We start from the raw sequence: 24206 nt of genomic DNA, 5'->3' as shown, positions 1-24206 counted from the left end.
ATCATCATCACAATCAGGGCCCTTCTCCACTTCCCATGCTACTCTACAATAGCATAAATAACTGTATTCAAACACCCTCCCCTCCAGTCTCCAGTACACCCTCCCCTGTGGAAGTGCATCTGCTCTGAGTGTGAGTCAGGCCATGGTGGGTAAACACCAATGAATGGCAAGCGCATCATGTCGGTGCCGTTAGTGGTGCATGGTGTGTCTGCACAGAGCTATCCTAAGAGGAAGCAGGGGTTTACTCGATCTTGCATAATAAGGCAGTTTTGTGTGTGGATTCATTAAATTTGCAAAAGGAGCACCCAGAGAAGGTGCAGCAGCCCAATACAATGCCTTAAACATAGTAGGCTTTGACCCACGTTTCCTGATTAAATAAATGATGACTGAGTCTGGGAACAGGGAAAACAGTTCTAGGCTCTGCCAACACGTTTACTGTGTTACCTTGGTCAAATCTGGCCTTTTAGGGCTTTAGGTTCCTCATCTGTAAAATGAGAGGCCTGGACTGTGATATAGTTTGGCTCTTTGTCCTCTCCAAATCTCATGTTGAAATGTGATTCCCAGTGTTGAAGGTGAGGCCTAGTGGAAGAAGTCTGGTTCATGGGGGCAGATCTCTCATGAATGGCTTGGTGCTGTCCCTGTGGCTATGAGTTCACACGAGAGCTGATTGTTTTAAAGAACATGGCCAGGCACGGTGACTCACACCTGTAATCTCAGCACTTTGGGAGGCCTAGGCGGGCAGATCACAGGGTCAGGAGATTGAGACCATTCTGGCCAACATGGTGAAACCCCCATCTCTACTAAAAATGCAAAAATTAGCTGGGTGTGGTGGCAGACTCCTGTAATCCCAACTACTTGGGAGGCTGAGGCAGGAGAATTGCTTGAACGCAGGAGGCAGAGGTTGCAGTAAGCTGAGATTGTGCCACTCCACTACAGCCTGGTGACAGAGCAAGACTCCATCTCAAAACAAAAAAAGAAAAAGAACATGGCATCTCTCTCGCTCCCTCTCCCTTGTTCCCTCTCTCGCTGTATGATACACATGCTCCACCTCCACCTTCCACCGTGACTGTTAGCTTCCTGAGGCCCTCACCAGAAACAATGCTGGCACCATTCTTCTTGTATAGTCTGCAGAACCGTGAGCCAAAGAAACCTCTTTATAAATTCCTCAGTCTCAGGTATTCCATTATAGCAATGCAAAACTGACTAACATGGAAAACAGTAAGAAGGAGTGGGGTCGCCAGTCCACATTTCTCCTCAGCACTGCCCTAATAGAGGCTCTCGATGAGGACCTGCCCCTGTACAAGGCTTCTGCCTGGGCACCCAGGCTTTACTGTACATCCTCTGAATTCTAGGTGGAAGCTGCCAAGCCTCCTTCACTCTTGCATTCTGCACACCTGCAGATTTAACACCACATGGAAACTGTCAAGGCTTATAGCTTACGCTCTCTGGAGCAGCTGCCTGAGCTGTATCTGTGGCCCTCTGACTCATGGCTGGAGCCAGAGCAGCCTCCCAGGCACAGGGCAGTGGTCCCCCCAGGCCTGGCTCACAAAACCCTTCTTTCCTGTGATGGGAGAGGATAGCTTCAAGATTTCTGAAAACTTTGAATGCTCTACTTCCCTTTGAATGCCAAGTTCCAAATTTAGGTCATTTCTTTGTTCCTGTATCTGATGGTGGGCTGTTAGAAGCAGCCACACCACATCTTGAATTCTTTGCTGCTTAGAAATTTCTTCTGCCAGATACCCTATGTCATCACTCTTAACTTCAAACTTCCATAGACCCCCTAGCACATGGACACAATGTAGCCAAGTTCTTTGTTAGGGCATAACAAGGGTGACCTTTCCTCCTGTTCCCAATAGGTTCTTATTAGCTTGACCTTCACTTCCATATGTCTATCAGCATTTTGGTCATAACCACTTAGCAAGTCTCTAAGAAATTCCAAACTTTCCCTCGTCTTCCTGTCTTCCTCTGAGCCCTCCAAACTCTTCCAGCCTTTGCCTGTTATCCATTTCCAAAGCTGCGTCCACATTTCCACAATTTCAAGTATCTTTATAGCAAGGTCCCACTCCTTAGGACCAATTTTCTGTTAGTTCGTTTGTATTGCTATAAAGCAATGCCTCAGACTGAGTATTTTTTTATTTTTTGAAACAGAGTTTCACTCTTGTTGGCCAGGCTAGAGTGCAGTGACACAATTTCAGCTCACCACAACCTCCGCCTCCCTGCCTCCCTAGTAGCTATGATTACAGGCATGCACCACCACGCCTGGCTAATTTTGTATTTTTAGTAAAGATGGAGTTTCCCCACGTTGGTCAGGCTGGTCTCAAACTCCCAACCTCAGGTGATTTACCCGCCTCAGCCTCCCAAAGTGCTGGGATTACAGGTGTGAGCCACCGCGTCAGGCTGGGCTGAGTAATTTATAAAGAGAAGAGGTTTATTTGGCTCATGTTTCTACAGGCTGTGCGAGAAGCATGGTACCAACATCTACTTCTGGCAAGAGCCTCAGGTACTTCTTAATAGCAGTGCAAGTAGATCAACACCGACTGCATGACCTTTGAGGGCCTATCTAGTTTCATCAGCTTCTCACAATTAGATAGCTAGCACTTTTCAGGAGGGCAAACTGAAAAGCAATTAAAAGCATGGTCTTCGCCAGGTGCAGTGACTCACACCTGTAATCCTAGCACTCTGGGAGGCCGAGACGGGTGGATCACAAGGTCAGGAGTTCGAGACCAGCCTGGCCAATATGGTAAAGCCCCATCTCTACTAAAAAAATACAAAATTTAGCTAGTACCAGCTACTCGGGAGGCTGAGACGGGAGAATCGCTGGAACCCAGGAGGCAGAGGTTGCAGTGAGCCAAGATCGTGCCACTGCATTCCAACCGAGACTCTGTCTCAAAAAATAAATAAATAAATAAATAAATAAAAAGCATGGTCTTCAGAGCCAGGCAAACTAAGGCTGCAGTTCCAGCTCTGTCACTGAAAGTCTAGCATGGTCAGTGAGCCAAAATCCTCTTAGCTTTCCACACCCACAAGTACGAGGTTCTTATGATAATTAAATGAGATTATGTTGGGGTTTACTACAGTCCCTGACACATAGTAACTGTTCAATAATTGATATTTGTCATCATTATTGTCAGTATTGCAGAGATAATGATTATGAATTACAAAGAAGTTCTCAGAAAAATTAGAACCTGAGGTGGGCCTTGAGGACTGGATAAGACTTAGCGGGGCTGGGGAAGCAAGGTGGGAGAGGGAGATTTCATAAGGGAAAGGGGTCATATGAGCAAAGGCCTGGAGGCAGGAGAACAGGAGGGGCGTTGCAGGTTGCGGTTGGGAACTTAAGGAGAAGACAATTAACCTGGAGAGGAGAGTCTAGTAGAAGTCACAACCTGTTAAGGAACACACGGATAGGTAAGTTGGGATCTCTAAGTAATTTGCTCAAAGGGGGCTTCATAAACCAGCCCCCTTTCTTTACATTTTTTTTTTTTTTTGAGACGTAGTCCTGTTGTTGCCCAGGCTGGAGTACAGTGGCACGATTTCTGTTCACTGCAACCTCCATCTCCTGGGTTCAAGCGATTCTCCTGCCTCAGCCTCCCCAAGTAGCTGGGATTACAGGTGTGCACCACCATGCCCAGCTAATTTTTTTTTTTTTTTGAGATGGAGTCTCTGTCACCCAGGCTGGAGTACAGTGGTGCAATGGCTCACTGCAACCTCCACCTCCCAGGTTCAAGCAATTCTCCTGCCTCAGCCTCCTGAGCAGCTGGGATTACAGGCACCTACCACCACACCTGGCTAATTTTGGTATATATATATATATATATATATTTTAGGAGAGATGGGGTTTCACTATCTTGGCCAGGCTGGTCTTGAACTCCTGACCTTGTGATCCACCCACCTTGGCCTCCCAAAGTGCTGGGATTACAAGTGTGAGCCGCTGTACCCAACCAAACCAACCCCCTTTCTTAGCCCTGTATCCTCCCTACTTTCCAAATGTTCAAACTCTGGAGGAGGAATACAGAGAAGGTGTCACTCTTAGGCCATAGAATCATTTAAATGCTGTCATGTTGGAAGAGTGAAGTTTATTCTATATGTATTAATTGACCACTTCTTATTTGTTCATAATGAAGTCAACAGAGACCAGAGGTAAATGTTGAAAAGTCTCCCCAGGACCAGATGGAAACCAAAAGGCCAAATTTATACTTTTAGAAAAACACCCACAAAGGGATTTTCCAAAATGTGTACAACGCTGTTTCATAATTCAGGGCTTGAAAGAAAAGTCAGTTAGACCTTCTGCAGATGTAGCACACAGAGCACTGGTAGCTCAGCTTGTAGGTGTGCATTTCAGGTACAGGGCATCTGCTCAGCAGTACTACCTGTCCCTTAAATTTACCTTCCTGTGCACCCCATTTGTTCCAGTCAGGTTAACCTGACACCCCCACTGAATTATCCAGACATGTTCCTTGCCACACCCTTGCCTCTCTCTCTGTGTAGAAAACAGGGGACAAACAGCCTGGCCAACATGGTGAAACCCTGTCTCTACTAAAAATACAAAAAATTAGCCAGGCACCTGTAGTCCCAGCTTCTCAGGAGGCTGAGGCAGGAGAATCACTTGAACCTGGGAGGCAGAGGTTGCAGTGAGCCGAGATTGGGCTGCTACATTCCAGCCTGGGTGACAGAACAAGACTCTGTCTCAAAAAAGAAAAAAAAAAAATGACAGCCTCCTAAACCGGGAAGACTGTTTGGTGGGGAGGTACAGGAAGAAGGCTGGTCCCCTCAAAATATTAAAACATGACCTACCTAAGTAATGTCCAGACGTCTACAAGGGGGAACAACATGGAAAGGTTTGAAATGTGATGGTCCCTGAATTCAGCTGTGTAAACTGAAACATATGTCACGTTGTGTTTGTCCTTGACAATGTAAGCATTGCATACGTTTCATGTTTTTATTCATGGGAAACTAAAGAAAGCCCTACAGTACAGCCTTCTTCTCATGAAGGATGAACCACTGCAGCACAGACTGTGTCTTCCTCCTGCAATCATTTCATCATTCCATTCCTCTGACTTTGTCTAGGCCAAGTAGGCTCTTCATGCAATTTGAGGAACTCCAGAATCAGCCCATTAGCCTCTGACCCTCTCCTGAAATGCTCTCCATCACAGAACTATTTCTTGCTTTTTTTTTTTTTTTTTTTTTTTTTGAGACGGAGTTTTGCTCTTGTTACCCAGGCTGGAGTGCAATGGCACAATCTCGGCTCACCGCAACCTCCACCTCCTGGGTTCAGGCAATTCTCCTGCCTCAGCCTCCTGAGTAGCTGGGACTACAGGCACGCACCACCATGCCCAGCTAATTTTTTGTATTTTTAGTAGAGACGGGGTTTCACCATGTTGACCAGGATGGTCTCGATCTCTTGACCTCGTGATCCACCTGCCTCGGCCTCCCAAAGTGCTGGGATTACAGGCGTGAGCCACCGCACCCTGCCTATTTCTTGCTTTGAAGGTGTTCTACGTCCAGGAGCCTCCTGTGAAACCATGATTCCCCTACCTACCACACTGAACATTTTCATGGTCATGCTCACACTGTCCACAATTCCTTTCTCGGATAACCTGCTGCTGTGTTCTGGAAAATGAAATACTGAAGAAAAGACAGAAAAGTCCAAGACGCAGGGTACTCGCTGTAGAGCAGGAGGCAGGCATTGCCCAGGAGAAAGCAGCCTGGGAGCACCCCCGGGGTTTGTTCTTTGGGTTCCTGTAGTTGTATCCGTGGTGAGCACAGGAATGATGGAGGCAGGTTTGCTCTTCTGCGCCATTCTGCAAAGTTGCTCTGCGCATCAGGGGTCCCCCTTGTGTGGCCTCGGGCAGCAGAAAGCCCGGGGCACCTGGGATACTGGTACTGAAGTGGAGGTTCCTGGGAAGGTGCCATGGCTGCTCCCATGGGCTCCTGGCTCTGGCACTTCATCTGGGTGGAATTTGTGCTCATCCCCAAGTAGTTTTGAATAGACGTGCCCCAGAAGTCAGTTGCTGCAGCAAGCCTAGCACGTTAATGCCAAAAAGCAGAATCTGAGCAGCTCTACTTCTACGGGGAGTTTGTATGTTATGGTCATAGCCCCATGGGAGTGCCTCGGCTCTTTCAGAAGGTCCATGAAGTCATTTTCATAATCATACTAAAGCATTATTTGCCTTTTCCATTGTGTCCATTTTCACTGATTGCATAAAAGCAATTATAGACTGGGCACCGTGGCTCACATCTGTAACCCCATCACTTTGGGAGGCCGAGGCAGGAGCATCACCTGAGGTCAGGAGTTTGAGACCAGCCTGAGCAACATAGTGAAACACCATCTCTACTAAAAATACAAAAATTAGCAAGGTGTTGCGGCACGCACCTGTAATCCCATTTACTCGGGAGGCTGAGGCAGGAGAATCACTTGAGTCTAGGAAGCAGAGGTTGCAGTGAGTCGAGACTGGGCCAGCCTGGCTGACAGAGCGAGACTCCATCTCAACAACAACAACAACAAGTCAATTAGAGGTATATTTTGTGCCTTAACACTATTCAAGGCAGTGATCATTGTATTCTTTAATGCAATACACTGGCAAGGGAAAAAAGGCCAATTTTACCTAACAATGCCTTGGCAGAATTTTCATAGCTTAGAGAAAGCTAAGGAGACACAGTAATTAAATGCAGCATAGGATCCTGTGTAGATCCTGGATCAAGAAAAAGACCTTAGTGGAAAACTGGTGTAATTTGACTACAATTTGAAATTTTGCTAATGGTACTTTACAATGCTAAGATCCTGGTTTTGATAAAGGCACTACGCTCATTAACATCAGAAGAAGCTGGGACAAATGAGGATTCTCTGTATTATTTCTGTAACTTTTCTGTAAATATAAAAAGGTTGTAGATTTAAAAGTTTTAAAAAAGAATGTCCTTGACCAGGTACAGTGGCTCATGCCTGTAATCCCAGCACTTTGGGAGGTCAAGGAGAGCGGATCACAAGGTCAGGAGATAAAGACCATCCTGGCTAACACGGCAAAAACCCATCTCTACTAAAAATACAAAAAATTAGCCGGGCGTGGTGGCACATGCCTGTAGTCCTAGCTCTCGGGAGATTGAGACAGGAGAATCACTTGAACCGAGAGGCGGAGGTTGCAGTGAGCCAAGAACACACCACTGCATTCCAGCCTGGGTGACAGAGTAAGACTCCATCTCAAAAAAAAAAAAAAAAGAATGTTCTTGCCAAAGCAGTAAAACATACATAAATATATTGATTTTAGGCCAGGTACAGTGGTTCACACCTATACAATCCCAGCACTTAGGGAGGCCAAGGCTGGTAGATCACTTGAGATCAGGAATTCCAGACTAGCCTGGGAAACACCATGAAACCCCGTCTCTACAAAAATAAATAAATAAATACAGAAATACAAAAATTAGCCAAGCGTAGCGGCACACGCCTGTAGTCTCAGCTACTTGCAGGGCTGAGGAGGGAGGATCACTTGAGCCCACAAGGTCGAGGCTGCAATGAGTCGTATTTGTGCCACTGTACTCCAGCCTGGGCAACAAGGTAAGACCCTGTCACACACACACACACACACAAATGGATTTTATTAAATTTCAGCATCTTTTTAATATTCTATGTAGGAATGGTCATCTTGAGGAAAAGCACTTGAACAATTCAATTGCAAGCTGAACTAGCCACCCTTTGCATAAACTTATCATTTTGAAAAGACCAATAGATGTGTTATGATTATTTAGTCTTATTTGGCAGACACTTTCACAACTGGTAGTATTTGTTGCCAGTGATAAAATTCGAGCTTTCGGTCAGGCGCAGTGGCTCATACCTGTGATCCCAACACTTTGGGAGGCCGAGGTGGGCGGATCACCTGAGATCAGAAGTTCGAAACCAGCCTGGACAACATGGCAAAACCCCGTCTCTACTAAAAAATACAAAAATTAGCTGGGCATGGTGGCATGTGCCTGTAGTCCCAGATACTTGGGAGGCTGAGGCAGGAGAATCGCTTGAACCAGGGAGGTGGAGGTTGCAGTGAGCTGAGATCATGCCACTGCACTCCAGCCTGGGTGACCAGAGCAAGACTCTGTCTGAAAAATAAAAATAGGCTGGGTGTGGTGGTTCACACCTATAATCCCAGCACTTTGGGAGGCCAATGCGGGTGGATTGCCTGAGCTCAGGAGTTCTTGACCAGTCTGGACAACACGGTGAAACCCTGTCTCTGCTAAAGTACAAAAAATTAGCCGGGCATAGTGGCACGCGCCTGTAGTCCCAGCTACTCCAGAGGCTGAGGCAGGAGAATTGCTTGAAACCATGAGGCAGAGGTTGCAGTGAGCCGAGATTACACCATTGCACCCTAGCCTGGGCAACAGAGTGAGACTCTGTCTCAAAAAAATAAAATAAAATAAAATAAAATAAAATAAAAATACAGTGGAGCTTTTAAATGAAAATCAGAGTTTTGTAAAATTTGTACCTGCTACTGTGAACTTGATAGCTTCCCAATATTTAAAGACTTTTCTGATGAAATTGGCGATGGTATTAATAAATGTGATTCTTATATAATGAAATGTGTCAATATCTTGGAGATCTGCTTAACTCAATGAACCAATATTCTCCAAATGACCAATGCAAGATGTTACAAATCATGCATGGGTAAAAGATCCATGTCGCAAGAGGGACCTATTAGTTAATGTAACGGAGTACAGAAACATTCACTGATATTGTTCCAGATTCTACATTATGACTAATCTTTAAGGAAATGTCACTGTTGAGTACTGATACTGCATGAAAGATTAATATCCAAAGTCACCTGAAAAATTTGTTCAAAGGCTGTAAGAGGCCTGATTTTCTTCATATACTTCAACAAAACCAACATATCAAAACAGATTGAACCCAGACACAGACCTGAGAATCCAACTGTCTTCTATTAAGCCTAACCTTAAAGAGATTCAAACATCTTTTCTCACTAATATTTTTTATTCTGGGATATATATACTTAATTTCATAAAAATTGTATATTTTATATTAAAATCTAGCGTTATTTTTAGATGAATTAATATTCTAAAATGTATCACTTTTAATTTCTTTTATTTTTGAAAATGTTTTAGAGACAGAGTCTTGCTCTGTTGCCCAGACTGGGGTGAAGTAGCGCAACTGTAGCTCACACAGCCTCAAATCCCCAAGCTTCAGTGATGCACCCACCACAGCTCGGAGTAGCTAGGACTGCAGGTGCATACCAACATGCCCGACTAATTTTTTTCAATTTTTTTTTTTCTTTAGAGATGAGAGTCTCACAATGTTGCCCAGGCTGGTCTCAAACTCCTGGCCTCAGGCAATTGTCCTTCCTCAGCCTCCCAAAGCACTGGGATTAAGGCATGAGCCACTGTGCTCGGCCTTAATATCTAATATGGTAAATGCCAGTTTACATAATTCACACTAACCAAAGCTCTTTAGGATCCTCAGTAATCTTTAAGTTTCAAGAGGTCACAGCACTAAAAACTTTGAGAGAACTGAAACCATACTTACAGTGTTACCAGAAAGGGGTAACAAACCCCTACCCAATCCCCAAGAAAGGATTCTTGAACCTCCTGCAAGAAAGAATTTGGGTTGAGTCCACTGAGTAAATTGAAAGCAAGTTTATTAAGAAAGTGAAGGAGGTAGGGCACAGTGGCTCACACCATGTTGGCCAGGCTGGTCTCGAACTCCTGACCTCAAGCGATCTGTTTGCCTTGGCCTCCCAAAGTGCTGGGATTACAGGTATGAGGCACCACACCTGGCCCTGGTTAATTTTTTTTTTAACTGAACATTTTAATGAGATAATTTTAATTCACATGCAATTGTGAGAAATAATACAAAGAGATTACTTGAAACATTTACCCATTTCCTCCAGTGGAAACGTCTTCCAAAACTGTAGCACAAAATCGCAATCAGGATATCAGCTTGATACAATCTTACTTAGAAATCTCATTTTATTTTTACACATTTATATGTATGTATTTAGTTGAACGTAATTGTATCACATGTTAGGTATTCACCACAGTCACCTGGCAACCAACAATCTGTTGTCCATTGATAAAATGTTGTCATTTTCGAAGTATTACATAGATTGAACTATACAATATATAACCTTTTGAGGTTGGCCTTTTGCAATCAGCATAATTCCTAGCGATGCATCCAAACTGTTGCATGTATTAATAATTAATACTTTATTCTTTTTTTTTTTTTTTTTGAGACGGAGTCTTGCTTCATTGTCCAGGCTAGAGTGCAGTGGCACGATCACTGCTCACTGCAACATTCACCTCCTGGGTTCAAGCTATTCTCCTGCATCAGCCTCCTGAGTAGCTGGGATTATAGACTTGTGCCACCATGCCCAGCTAATTTTTGTATTTTTAGTAGAGATGGGGTTTTGCCATGTTGGCCAGTCTGTTCTCGAACTCCTGAACTCCTGACTTCAGATGATCTGTCTGCCTCATCCTTCAAGTGCTGGATTACAGGCGTGAGCCACCACACCAGGCCCTAAGCATCTTGATTTAACCATAATGCGACTTTCTGCATTTTTTGCAAAGATTGCAAACTCCGTTACTTGCAGTCACCTACTATTTGTTCTTAAAGCACAGCACTAGGACTTGCCTAGGGGTTCCAGTCCTTGTAGCTTGGACTCCCTTTCGAGTTTATTTGGAGCCCCAGAGCACTTTAACCTGCAGTGGCAAGGCCTGACTGAACTCAAATTCTAACTGCTGGGCTCATCTAAATGCTCCCTCTGTGGGTGGGCATAAGCTGAGTTCAGTCTGGTTTTGCTTTCCAGTGTGACAGGGCAGCACTGAGTTCAATGTCAAATCTCATAATCACTGCATTCTCCCTCACCCAAGCACACAGATTCTCTCCCTATGCCATGTGGCCACTGCTGGAAGGTGATGGGGAGGGGCATTGGAAATTCAAGACTGTATTTTCTACACTCTTCAGTGCCTCTTTCAGCAATATAAGGTTAAAACAAGCAACTGATGGCTGAGTGCGGTAGCTCACACCTGTAATCCCAGCATTCTGGGAGGCAGAGGTGGGCGGATCATGAGGTCAGGAGATCAAGACCAGCCTGGCCAACATGGCGAAACCCCATCTCTATTAAAAGTACAAAAATTAGCTGGGTGCGGTGGTGCGTGCCTGTAATCCCAGCTACTTGACAGGCCGAGGGACGAGAATCGCTTGAACCCAGGAGGTGGGTTTGCAGTAAGCCAGGATCACACCGCTGCACTCCAGCCTGGTGACAGAGTGAGACTCCATCTCAAACAAACAAACAAAACCAAGGAACTGTGGTTGCTTCACCTGATTTTTGGTTCTTATATAGGTGGGTTTTTTGTGGGGTAGATAGTTGCTACATTTGGCGTTCCTGCTCAGGGGGATGATCAATGGAGGCTTCTATTTAACCGTCTTGCTCTACCCCTGCTTTTCATTGTGGTTTTAATTTGTATTTTCCTGGTGGTAATTATGTTGGAAATCATCTCATCTGTTTATTTGCTGTCTCTATATTTTCTTCAGTGAGATGTCTCTCCTTGTCTCTTGTCCATTTTCTAACTGGATTTTTTGGGTTCTTTTTTAACTATTGAAAATAGTTTATATTCAAGAGAAAATCTGCTCACTTTTATCAATAGAAAGCCCATCTGTATTCTTGCAAAATATATTTTAAATGAAAGTTAGCTTTACCCCATAGCAATTTCAGATGTGCTAAGGGTTGTTTATGGCCATTTAGTAAGAGCTAGTTTTTAAGATAGGGTCAGAAAAAAATAAGGATAATACAGCAAGTTGATTCCCTGGATCTTCAGGATATCCCCCTGTCATATAATAAGATATACAATGTTCCGAAACCTTGTAATTTCCCAAACAATAGGAACGATAGAAGCATCTTTTGTCATAATATTTGGTTTTACGCTCCAGTTCCTGACACTAGACTTCTAAGACCCTTGGAATCTCTGGAATGATAAGAGTGTCTTTTTCTAGTTAATGAGATGACTGGTGGCTGGGAACTCTAGATCACTTCAGGGTGGAGACTGGTGACCAGAAGGACCAAGGCAGGATTAGAGGGTCAGACTAAAAGTTCCAACCCTCCCTGCCACCTCCAATTCTGGGAAGAGGGGCTGGAAATTCAGCTAATCATCAATGACTAATGATCTAGTCTATCATGCCTGCCTAATGGAGCCTCCATAAAAATCCTGAACAACAGGGCTCAGAATGCTTCCAGGCAGGTGAAGCAACCAAGCACCATAGCCCATGGGGACAGTAGCTTAGGCACTAAAGACCCTCTGGACCTTGCCCTAGGTACCTCTTCATAAGCTGATCATTTGTATCCTTTATAATAAACTTGTAACAGTGTGAAATGGAAATAAAATTCCAAGTCCCCCGACTGACTGAATGGACTCCTCTTAACCAAGGAGAGCCCAGAAAAACTTTAAAAACCAATTTTCCCCTTCAGGACGAGATGGAAGGTGGGATGCACCTCAGTACACGCCCTCCTCACTAACTGTTGCCAGGCCTTTTTTCCTGAGTTACACAGAAACCAGCCCTGGAGAAACAAATAATAGCAAACTCACTTCTTCACTGACTTTAGCCAACCACCTGATGCCATGGTTAGACTCTCCTCTTTTTGTGCAGTTTCAACATGACAGCTGACTACTTTCACAAAGCACTCCTTCCTGACTGAAAACACCACTGACCACCAGCCAGTTCTGGCCAGTTTACAGAGGCTGCCCACAAAGTGCCTCTGTGTCCTAAGTTTTATCTTTTGACATATAGAGCCTAATTTTACTGCATTTTAATGTTAAATCTCCATTCCAAAGTGAACATGGGACATATGTAACATGTATGTTTGCTCCTTGCAAAAATGCATGACTGCCTTAATGAATATTCGTACCTCCCCCTGTGACATGTCAAATATATATATTTATCCAACTCATTTGACATAAAATTCCTGTCCCTCCCTTCCTACCTTGAAGTGCCTGTTTCTGGTCTCAGCCAGAGGCTCCACTTCCCTGCAGGTAGCAACCCTTCTCAAGAAATAAAGGCTTTTCCAAATTTAAAGGTTTTAAGTCAACAATAGGAAGCAAAGCATTCCCTTGAATTCCATGAAATTATAGCAAATCATCAAATTTGAGGAGGTGATTATGGGAACTCCTGATTTTTAGCCAACTCGGACAGATGTGTGAGTATCCTGGGCACCCAATACTCGCAGCTGGCATCTGAGCAGTCCTGTGGGACTGAGCCCTTATCCTGTGGGATCTGCTCTAACTCCATGTAGTTAATGTCAGGATTGAATGAAATTTGTAGGACACCTGGTTGGTGTCCGCAAAGACCTGGAAAATTGCTTCGTGTGGAAAACCCACACATTTGGTACTAGAAGTGCTGTGAGCAGAGAAACATTTTTCCTTTACCCCTCCTTCTGGGGCTGGTGTTCACCCCCAGCTCTGCTGATTCATGCTCATTTCATTGACAACAGTGTCAAGCAGGAGTAGGGGCTGCCTCAGGTGAAGACACGGACTGAGATGGTTTGTTTCTGTCCAGAGCATCTGTCCCCGTTTCACAGTGCTGGTCTTGGGGACCACTTAGTCACAAACTAAGAGGATTACTCAGGGTTGTTTACTGGCTTAATCGCTAGTAACTGTCCCCAGAACATACTCAGCTTTGGAATCTTCCAGAGTGGTCACTTGACCAGGAGATGTAGGCAAGAGTTAAGGAGCAGAATTGCAAATGCCTGCAAACAGGGATCTTGGCCGGTAGGAACTACAGAGGGCAGACAGTGTGGAGGTGACTGCTGTGTATGATTGAGCCTTAGCAGTCAAAATAACATGTCATTCCTCTACCCCAAGTTTGTCAAGGTTCTTAATGTCAGCAAAGGCCAGCACTCTACAACCCAGGAACCCTTTCTAAGCCTGACAAAAGATTTAAAACTTCATTTGGAAGTGCTCTTTACCGCAAGCTTTGATTCCACTGCCTGTGCATCTTTTGAACTCACATAAAAATGTTCATCACACTGACCTTGTCCTGCTGAACACAGCTCTACCATTTACTCAGAGAAGCCAAAAAGGTCTGTTTTCTTCTTCAAAAAACAGAAAATTTTTCCCATGTTTCATTTTATTCTCAACTTTTTGGGGTAGATGATAAGCTGATAATGAAAATATGGTGATAAGCATGTGATTTTCAAATGAATTTTTAATAGCAAATAATTTGCTCCATCTGGGAAAGGTTGATCACATTTTCAGCAACTAAGTACAAATCAGGATGGATTATTTCCAGCATTTTTTTAAAAGCTTATTGAGAACCAATCACACTAGCTGCTCAGTGTCAGTCATGTTTCCTGATCCTGAAGAGGGCTAAGCCCTCACCCCATCCCTCATCCCTTAAGGCCATGGTGCCTCAAAATATCAAAGACTTTTTGTTCACCAGACACCTGCTGTAGTTTCTGTCACCCAGTTTCTCGGCTCTCCTGTGGGTCGCGCTGTGACACTAGTTCACACTCTACTTCACTCCAGCCATCGGCAGAAGTGTCAGGCAGTGACATGGATCAGTCGCTGAACTTGGCTTCTCTGGGTGCTGTTCACATAACACACAGCCTCTTATTTGAGAAACAGGAGCAGAAAGACATCAAGTACTTAGGGAAAGCAAGGTTTAGGATAGCTCTGGGACCACATTTTGATCCATCCAGCTCTCATCTTCATCTGCACATTAGGAGTTCCAGAATTAAAGGGATTTATGAAAAGGAAAGAGAGAAAAAAACTATTTACACACATGTTTATAGCAGCATTATTCACAATATCCAAAAGGTAGAAACAACCCAAATGTCCATCGATAGATGAATGAGTAAAAAAAATGTGGGTGCCTCCACACAATAGATTATTCAGCCTTAAAAAGGAAGAAAATTCTGCCGGGTGCAGTGACCCACACCTGTAATCCCAGCTCTTTGGGAGGCAAAGATGAGTGGATCACGAGGTCAAGAGTTCGAGACCAGCCTGGCCAGCATGGTGAAACCCTGTCTCTACTAAAAATACAAAAATTAGCCAGGTGTGGTGGTACGCACCTGTAATCTCAGCTGCTCGAGAAGCTGAGGCAGGAGAATCACTTGACCCCAAGAGGCAGAGGTTGCAGTGAGCTCAGATCCTGCCACTGCACTCCAGACTGGTGACAGAGCAAGACTGCATCTAAAAAAAAATTTTTTTAAAAAAGGAAGAAAATTCTAACACATTTTACAACATGGATAAACCTTGAAGAGGACACCATGCTAAGTGAAATAAGACAGACACAAAGGGACAAATGTTATATGATTCCACTTATATGAGACACCTAGAATAGGCAAATTCATAGAGACAGAAAGTAGAACAGAGGTCCCCAGGGACTAAGGAAATGGGGTGATATGGTTTGGCTGTGTCCCCACCCAAGTCTCATCTTGAATTTTAGCTCCCATAATCCCCACCTGTCATCTGAGAGACCAAGTGGGAAGTAAGCGAATCACAGGGGTGGATTTTTCCCGTGCTGTTCTCGTGATATTGAGTAAGTCTCACGAGATCTGACGGTTTCCTAAAGGGCAGTTCTCCTGCACAGGCTCTTACCTGCTGCCATGTAAGACATGCCCTTGCTCTTCCTTTGCCTTCCGCCGTGATTGTGAGGCCTCCCCAGTCATGTACAGCTGTGAGTCCATTCAACCTCTTTTTCTTTATTAATTACCAAGTCTCAGGAATTTCTTCATGGCAGTATGAAAATGGACCAATATGGGGGGAATAGGGAATTATTGCTTAAAGAGTACAGAGCTTCAGTCTGAGATGATGGAAAAGTTTTGGAGGTGGATGGTGGTGATGGTTGCACAAAGATGTGAAGGCACTTAATGCCACTGAAACTGTACACCTAAGAATGTTTAAAATGGGTCGAGTGCGGTGGCTCATGCCTGTAATCCCAGCACTTTGGGAAGCTGAGCAGGGTAGGTCGCCTGAGCTCAGAAGTTCAAGAGTGGCCTGGACAACATGGTAAAAGCCCATCTCTACCAAAAACACAAAAAATTAACCAGATGTGGTGGTGTGCACCTGTGGGCCCAGCTACTCAGGAGGCCGAGATTGCAGTGAGCTGACATGGTGCCGCTGTACTCCAACCTGGGTGAAAGAGTGAGAGCCTATCTCAACAACAGCAAAAAAAAGGCTAAAATAGTAAAATTTTATGTTCAGTATATTTTGCCACCTTTTTTTGTTTTTAAGAGACGGAGTCTCACTCTGTCACACAGGCTGCTGGAGTGCAATGGTGCGATCTCTGCTCATTGCAACCTCTGTTTTCTAGATTCAAGTGATTCTCCTGCCTCAACCTCCTGAGTAGCTGGGGCTACAGATGCATGCCAGCATGCCTGGCTAATTTTTTGAATAGAGATGGAGTTTCGCCATGTTGCCCAAGTTGATCTCAAACTGCTGAGCTCAGGCAATCTGCCAGCCTTGGCCTCCCAAAGTGCTGGAATTACAGACGTGACCCACCGCGCCCGGCCTTCCCACAATTTTGTTGTTGTTGTTTGTTTGGAGATGGAGTCTCGCACTGTCGCCCAGGCTGTAGTACAGTGGTGCACTCTTGGCTCACTGCAATCTCCGCCTCCTGGGTTCAAGCAATTCTCCTGCCTCAGCCTCCCGAGTAGCTGGGACTATAGACGAGCACCGCCAAGCCCAGCTAATTGTTTTGTATTTTTAGTAGACACGGGATTTCACCATGTTGGCCCAGATGGTCTTGGTTTCCCGTCCTCATGAACCGTCCTCCTCTGCCTCCCAAAGTGCTGGGATTACAGGCATGAACCACCAAGCCTGGCCCACAATTTTTTTAAGGGGAGGGAAAACGTGCTTGTGCTTTTCACTGGCCCCAGTTACTTTTCTTTTTTTTGAGTTGGAATCTCACACTGTCACCTGGGTTCAAGTGATTCTCCTGCCTCACCCTTCCAAGTAGCTGGGATTACAGGTGCCTGCCACCACACCTGGCTAATTTTTGGTATTTTTAGTAGAGATGGTGTTTCACTATGTTGGCCAGACTGGTCTCAAACTCCTAACCTCGTGATCCACCCACCTCGACCTCCCAAAGTGCTGGGAGTACAGGCATGAGCCACCACAGCCAGCCCCCAGATCCTTTTCTAAAGGGTGTCACTTTCTGGGTGGCTAAGTGAGGCAGTGCTTAGTAACCAAACTACCCTTGATGTGCTGGTAAATGCTTAACAACTGGCTCTCTAACAAGAGCAAAAAACAACTGCATGAAAATATTGGTACATAAGTTTATTATACATTTTTCTGATAAAAAGGATGTGAGTCACACAATTTACAGATAATGATAAAATATACAACACTCTTTATTTTATTTATTTATTTATTTATATTTATTTTTTTTTTTTGAGACGGAGTTTCACTCATGTTACCCAGGCTGGAGTGCAATGGTGCGATCTCGGCTCACTGCAACCTCCGCCTCCTGGGTTCAGGCAATTCTCTTGCCTCAGCCTCCTGAGTAGCTGGGATTACAGGCACGCACCACCATGCCCAGCTAATTTTTTGTATTTTTAGTAGAGACGGGGTTTCACCATGTTGACCAGGATGGTCTCGATCTCTTGACCTCGTGATCCACCCGCCTCGGCCTCCCAAAGTGCTGGGATTACAGGCTTGAGCCACCGCGCCCCGCCCAACACTCTTTATTTTAAATTCCACATAGCCAATTGATATTCAGGAAGTGATTTGATTGACTTTTGCCAAACTCTTGTACCTGCAGCAACAATGACTAATGAACAAACACAGTTCTGACATGAATGCTGGTTGATATTTTTGTTTAATAAGTAAGACAAAGGCGAAACAAGGGCATATGTCAGAATGAATTGGATTATAGTTTTTGGATATTGGAAGATTATTTCCCCAATTTCTCTTTTTTCTGCTCCCCTGCTCTCCATTTCTTCTTTGTCACAATGAAGAGCTACTGACTCAACATAATTTCAAGTTTAATCTACATTATTAATATTTTCTCTACCATGTTGTTACATTTAGAAAATCAATAAAACAATATTTTAAGCCCTGATTTATAGTGTTTACTGATTTCTGTGGTGTAGATACTCCCACCATGACTGATTTCAACCTGTCAGCGTGAATTCACCTGAAGGTGGCGTTAGAAAGAGTCATGTAGTAAGGCACTCCTGTGTGGTGTTCCATATAGAAGACTTGAGTAAACTTCAAAACATCGATACACAGCTAGGAAAACATAATCAGGGAATAACGAGGTTTTAGTATTTATTTTTTGTTTTTAATGTCATTTATTCAGTTGTAAGTTTATACAATTTAATTTTAAAGATAATCATGTTTCTGGCCAGGTGCAGTGGCTCATGCCTGTAATCCCACCACTCTGAGAAGCCAAGGCGGGTGGATCACGGGGTCAGGAGTTCAAGACCAGCCTGACCAACATGGTGAACCCCCACTCTGCTAAAAATACAAAAATTAGCCAGGCATGGTGGTGTGTGCCTGTAATCCCAGCTACTCAGGAGGCTGAGGCAGGAGAATCGCTTGAATCCGGGAAGCAGAGGTTGCAGTGAGCCAACGTTGTGCAACTGCACTCCAGCCTGGGCAACAGAGTGAAACTCCATCTCCAAAAAAACAAAAAAAAAATCATGTTTTACATCTGGCTCACAAATTTCTCAAACATTTAACGACTGACTCACTCACATAAGCCAGTACATGCCAGGTTTGGCAAACCATGAAATACTCATCTCTTTGTAAGAATTGTGGAAGAGTTCTCTGCCTCCAAAGCTATCCCAGAAAGCATAGAAATCGGGGGGTGGAGGGATGTCCCTTATCAAAGGCATGGAATGAGAAGGAAAAAATTCAAAAGTAGAAGAAAAAGGAAATTGGGAGGGCCCCATCACACTGGCCTCACAACCCTGCTCTAGAATCTTCTTCCTTCTCTATTATCTTCACACTTCCTTGGATCTTGTTCTCCGGTCCTTCTCAGTGTTGCCCCTGTGGCTCCCCTTGGCATTGCTGTCCTTCCTGGGCTTCTTGTCCCGTTCTTCTATTCGCCTTGCAGTCTTGGCTCTCCTTCCACTTGTTCTGGTGATGTACAACTTCTTAGTCACCAATTTCCATGATTTTTTTCAATCCTCCCCCTCTTCTTTTTAAAAATTTTTAAAGTTTATTTTTATAGAGACGGGGTCGTTGCTGTATTGCCCAGGCTGGTCTCGAACTCCTGAGCTCAATTGTTCTGCCCACCTCAACCTCCCCAAGTGCTGGAATTACAGGTGTGAACCACCACGCCCTGCCCCTCTTTTCCTTTTCTGCCATAGCAGGGGCTTAAGTTGAAAATGGGGCCACAGGAATCCCTCTATCAGAGGACTACGAGGAAATCACAGCAGGCTCAGCCTTCTGGGGCCTTTTCTTTCTAGTTTTCTGATGCTCAGTGTTGCCTTTTCATGAACTGAATGATCAAAAAAAAGGGGAAACTCTGCAAGATGCATCTTCAGTTGGATTTGGGGTGGTTGTCCAATAAATAAATTTTCATTAATGAGGAAAGCATAGAAGTGTGGAAAAAGTTAATAAACCCTGTGATAAAATGAGGCAATAGCAATGCAAATTTCTAGGGGGCTGATTAAGAAAATATATATTTTTTTAAAAAAAACTTAATAATTTGGTCATTAAATATTTAACAACTCAAGGACCATTTAAAAGAGAAAAAATTGTTATAGACCCTTTTTAAAGAAAAAAACATTTTCTTGTGGATCCTCAGTGTTGCCTTAAATTATTTTTATTATGTTATTTAAAGAATACAAACATGGCTGGGTGCAGTGGTTCATGCCTACAATCCCAGCACTTTGGGAGGCCCAGGCAAGTGGATCACCTCAGGTCAGGAGTTCAAGACCAGCCTGGCCAACATGGTGAAATCCGGTCTCTACTAAAAATACAAAAAATTAGCTGGATGTGGTGGCAGACACCTGTAATCCCAGTTACTTGGGAGGCTGAGGCAGGAGAATTGCTTGAATCCAGGAGGCGGAGGCTGCAGTGAGCCGAGATCTCGCTGCTGCACTCCTGCCTGGGCAACAAGCGCAAAACTGTTTCAAAAAAGAAAAAAAGAGAGTACAAACATAAACTAGATATAAAGCCCATATTTTATAACCTTCACATAATTATAAAATATAAACAAAATCACGAAAAGCAATAACATTTTAACAAAGAACATTAATTTAATGTGATGAATGATGTTCTTAAAAGCACATTACTGCTGTTGGGCTAAATAGTTGGTTTGTTGAAAAAAGTAACTGATTAATCAATAAACAAATAAATCTTGTCTTGTTCATTGGTGGGAGGAAATGGCAAATCATGGCGTCTCTGTTCTTCCCACCCCCCACCAACTCTTGACAACTACAAAAACATGAGGGAGTGAAACAAGGAAGTATTACTCTCTTTATATTCTCCCATATTTGTCACTATTAAAAACCAAACTAGGCTGAGCACCGTGGCTCATGCCTGTAATCCCAGCACTTTGGGAGGCCGAAGCGGGTGGATCACCTGAGGTCAGGAGTTCAAGATCAGCCTGACCAACATGGAGAAACCCGGTCTCTAAATATATATATGTATACACACACACACACACACACACACACACACACACACACACACACACACACAAATTAGCCCAGTATGGTAGTGCACCTCTGGAGTCCCAGCTCTGGGGGAGAGCGAGAAACCAGGAGGCAGAGGTCGCGGTGAGCCAAGATTCTCCCCCTGCATCCCGCCTGGGCAAAAGAACAAGGCCTCCACTAAAAAAAAAAAAAACACAAAAAAACAAACTAGGCCAGGCAAGGTGCCTAATGCCTGTAATCCCAGCACTTTGGGAGGCTGAGGCTGGTGGATCACCTGAGATCAGAAGTTCAAGACCAGCCTGGTCAACATGGTGAAACCCTGTCGCTACTAAAAATAACAAAAATTAGCTGGGCACAGTGACGAGCACCTATAATCCCAGCTACTCAGGAGGCTGAGGCGGGAGAATCTCTCAAACCCAGGAGGTGGAGATTGCAGTGAGCCGAGATTGTGCCATTGCACTCCAGCCTGGGCAACAAGAGTGAAACTCCATTTTAAAAAATTAAAAAATCATACTAAAGAAGAAAAACCAGCCTGGGCAAGGTGGCTCATACCTGTGATCCCAGCACTTGTGGAGAATGAGATCGGAGGATCACTTAAGGCCAGGAGTTCAAGACCAGCCTGGGCAACAGAGTGAGACCCATTCTCTACAAATAAATAAAAATAAAAAAATTAGCTGGGCACAGTGGGTCATGCCTGTAATCCCAGCACTTCAGAGGCCAAGGCAGGCAGAGAGCTTGAGCGCAAGAGTTCAAGACCAGCCTGGGCAAAATGGTGAAACCTTGTCTCTACAAAAAAATGCAAAAATTAGCTGGGTGTAGTGGCATGTACCTGTAGTCCCAGGTACTCAGGAGGCTAAAGTGGCGGGGGTTGCTTAAGCCAAGGAAGTCAAGCCTGCAGAGAGCCACAATTGCACCACTGCACTAGAGTCTAGGTGCCAGAGTAAGACCCTGTCTCAAAAAAAAAAATAAATAAATTTAACCAGGTGTGGTGGCTCACGTCTGTAGTCCTGGCTACTCAGATCTCAGGAGGCTGAGGCAGGAGGATCACTTGAGCCCAGGAGTTCAAGGCTGCAGTGAGCTATGACTGCACCACTGCACTCCAGCCTGGGTAACAGAGTGAGATTGTATTTGGTATTTAATTTTATAGTCTTAAAAGTTGTCTCAAGGGTCGAGTGCGGTGGCTCACACCTATAATTCCAGCATTTTGGGAGGCTAAGGTGGGCAGATCACAAGGTCAGGAGCTGGAGACCAGCCTGGCCAATATGTTGAAACCTTGTCTCTACTAAAAATACAAAAAAAATTAGCCTAGTGTGGTGGTGCATACCTGTAATCCCAGCTACTTGGGAGGCTTAGGCAGAAGAATTGCTTGAACCTGGGAGGTGTAGGTTTCAGTGAGCCGAGATCACATCACTGCACTCCAGCCTGGGTGACAGAGCAAGACTCCATCTTAAAGAAAAAAAAGTTGTCTGCAGGGAAAAAAATTAACTTTCCTTTCCTTTCCCTGATTTTATCTCATGAGCCACCTCCGACTCAGCAACAGGGAATGTCATCTTACCAATTCAAGGTAATCCAATATCTCCTGGGGAAAACAGTCAACTAGTGACTCTCTCCCTCACTCTTTTGAAGATGCCTGAGCTTCAGGGAGCTGTGTCTCGCAGGAGGGAATCTTAATCCACAGTCACTGGTTTTCTCCCTATTGGCTTTTTCTGCTATGGGCTGGCCCCAGTGGTCTTGAGAGCCCAGCCTTCCAGATGGAGGTCGGCAATGCTGCTGGCCTGCACACTCCACGTCTCTGCCCATCTGGTCAATCCTGGAGGCAAACAGGAAGGCTCCCTGTATCCCCAGGCTTCACACGAGTGGAGGGAGGCATGGCGGGGGTGGGGTGGGGGGAAGACAGGGTCTCTCAGCCTCTCTATGCTTCCACCTGCCCAGCTGGCATTTTTGCTCATTTTAACACACCTCACTCTAAGCAGCCGCCATCCTCTCACAGAATCACAGGTGGGAAGTGGGACGCGATCCTCTTGGCCACACGTCACCAGCCTAGTCTGGGAGTTCTACTGAACCCATTCCTGAGTCCCCTCGGGTGCAGTCCAGGGAATACCTCCTCCAGCAGTTCACCCTTGCTTTTTTCCTTCACCCCCACTCCTTTCTCAGTCTGGGGGATTTTTCTCGATAGGGGCAGAAATTGCTCTTACATTATCATTCAATTTTTTTTTTTTTTTTTTTTTTTTTTTAGAAACAGGGTCTTGCTACATCGCTTAGGTTAATTTTAAACTCCCGGACTCATGTGATCCTCTCACCTCAGCTCCCAGGTAGCTTGGACTACAGACACGAGCCACATGCCCGGCCTCATTCATTATTTTGAATCAGCTGTTTGTGGAATAAAGCAGTGATACTTCGGCAAATGTATAAAAATGGACTCTTCAGGAAGAAAAGCCCTGGTTTATCGTGTTTGCCGTTTTCACAGCGTAAACCTACCATGGTTGATTTCAAGCTATCTGTGACGTCACTGGACACTGGCTGTCTTGAACTGGTTCTGGCACACCCTGGATGTTGACGCCGCTGATTACCGAGGATCAAAGTCAAATTCTGTACAGTTCAAATTCATTCTTCTCTCCCTCAAAAACCCAGCTCTTGGCCAGGCACAATGGTTCACGCCTGCAAATCCAGCACTTTGGGAGAAGAAGGCAGGTGTATCGCTTGAGGTCAGGAGTTCGAGACCAGCCTGATCAACATGGTGAAACCCCGTCTCTACTAAAAATACAAAAATTTCCAAGCATGGTGGTACACGTCTGTAATCCCAGCTACTTAGGAGGTTGAGGCACAAGAATCACTTGAACCTGGGAGAAGGATGTTGCAGTAAGCTGAGATCGCACCACTACACTTCAGCCTGGGTGACAGAGCGAGACTCTGTCTCAAAAGAAAACAAACAAACTAAAATTCAGCTTTTACAATGGAAAGTCTTGGCATTCAAGATTTTTTGCCTTGCTGTGCATGGAAACACCCTATTTTAGAACTCAGAACCAAGAATTTGTCTCTGTCAGCTGTCTCCTAAGAGTAACACATTTAGAACTCTATCCCTAAGTGGTGGGAGAAGGTTAATGGGTACAAGAAAGCCTGGAGAAAAGAAACCTCAGTTAATATCTCAAGATAGTCTCCACCACTTGCTTGTAACTTTATTGAATGGTTTGAAATAGCAACTGTGTTATCAATGGAGGCTCCACTAAGAAACTGCTATCAAACGATACAAACTTACTACACAATTAAAGGAAGGGTCAGCTACTAGGGCCAGTGATGGAGAGAGAGAGAGAGAGAGAGAGAGAGAGAGAGAGAGATGGGAGAGCCCTGGGGCAGCAGCAGGAAGAGACCTCCTAAAGAGAGTTACCAAAAGTATGAGAATATTTTGTTCACATTTAACACATCGATGGTTTCAGCACATGCACTCACTAAACATAACTATATGCTATTCTCATTTGAAGATGTAATAAGACTAAATTCAGGGTCATGAAGAAGAGGAGGCCATCCTGACCCCTCAGCCTGGCTCTGCAGCTACGACAGGGGGATGGGAGAGGGAGGAGAGGGAGGAGAGGGAGGAGAGGGAGGAGAGGGAGG

General features: G+C 44.6%; 1 long non-coding RNA gene across 1 annotated transcript in view; it reads right to left on the bottom strand.

The window, feature by feature from the left end:
- Positions 1–23467: 23467 nt before the first annotated feature.
- Positions 23468–24206, bottom strand: part of LOC116561430 — a 2865-nt gene continuing 2126 nt past the window's right edge. Inside the window, exon 3 of the long non-coding RNA XR_004273423.1 lies at positions 23468–23504. This is a non-coding gene — a long non-coding RNA (uncharacterized LOC116561430). The remainder of the gene's footprint in view (positions 23505–24206) is intronic.

Source organism: Sapajus apella, unplaced genomic scaffold (assembly GCF_009761245.1).
Source record: "Sapajus apella isolate SASKATOON/1434 unplaced genomic scaffold, GSC_monkey_1.0 scaffold29, whole genome shotgun sequence".
In the NCBI taxonomy this organism is placed as follows: Eukaryota; Metazoa; Chordata; class Mammalia; order Primates; family Cebidae; genus Sapajus; species Sapajus apella.
The sequence above is the reverse complement of the archived record's forward strand: the minus strand, read 5'-3'. Positions and strand labels throughout refer to the sequence as shown.